Source organism: Euprymna scolopes, chromosome 14 (assembly GCF_053919585.1).
Source record: "Euprymna scolopes isolate OS-2025 chromosome 14, ASM5391958v1, whole genome shotgun sequence".
In the NCBI taxonomy this organism is placed as follows: Eukaryota; Metazoa; Mollusca; class Cephalopoda; order Sepiida; family Sepiolidae; genus Euprymna; species Euprymna scolopes.
The window spans coordinates 17932481-17933559 of NC_136495.1; positions in this window are offsets into that span (position 1 = coordinate 17932481).

A 1079-nucleotide genomic window follows, 5' to 3' on the forward strand; every position below is an offset into this window, starting at 1 on the left:
CGGGAAATAACTAGCCGGCATGTACTGGATAAAGAAGGGAAATTCGATCAGGCAAGATGGAACAGGCAATGTCAAAAAACCATGGACGGATGGGGAAAGAAGAGTACTGTGGAAATGCTTTGTAAGAAGTGGAAGTTCCAAATCTGATGGATATATCCGAAAAGTGAAGGAAGAGTGGGAATCGAGGATGAGCTAGGAGTGTCGCGAGTTAGGCATCCAAGTTAAAACAAATTAAAAATAACAACCCACTTTCTGTGATTGTAAGGGATGATATTGAACGGATGGTTAGGAATGAAATGAATAGTGAAAGTAAAATTGATGAATCTAGCTTGCTCTGATGAAAGAACTGAGAGAGTGGAAGTGCAGAAGGGAAATGTAAGCGATGATGGGAGGTGAGCAACAAAGGAGAAATGAAATCCTATCGTTAGGGGAAATGATGAGAAGGAGTTTAAAGGATCTAAGGCAAATGAGATCAATGACTCTGAGACAATGGAACCAATGGAAGGAGCAGATGTATGGAAAAGTGGTGATGAAATTTGAGTTTTGACTTCTATAGAAAAAGAAGTACTTCAGAAGTTAAGAGAGGTTCTTCTTGGAGACGAGATCATAAATGTTCCAAGCATAAAGAGTAGTGATAGGCGGAAGGTGAAAAGCGAGGTATAAATAGTTTAAGGAATAATTCACAACATCATAAGAAAGAACATATCGATTACGGAACTTAACAGGCTTCTATATGCAGCGTCATATGTTGTTGCGAATTGTCTTGGCTTATTACAGAATAAAAAGAAACAAATGAAGGATAGAAGGCCATACTGACATAGGCGGCTTGAAGAAAGTATTAAACGGTGGCGGAAAGACATTGGTAGAATCAAAGAAATGAGAAAAGGAGTTAAACTAGGACAGAAAGCCAAGGACGAGCTTGAATGGAGGTATAGATTGTTATAAAAGGGAACGATGACCATTCTAACAATGTTGAAAGAGAAGGTCCATACTGGTGGTATGAAAATTAGGAACTTTGTTGGAAAAAGTGTTGCGTTCCGGCAGAACAACCTTTTCCGGAAGAATCAGTCTTAGCTGTA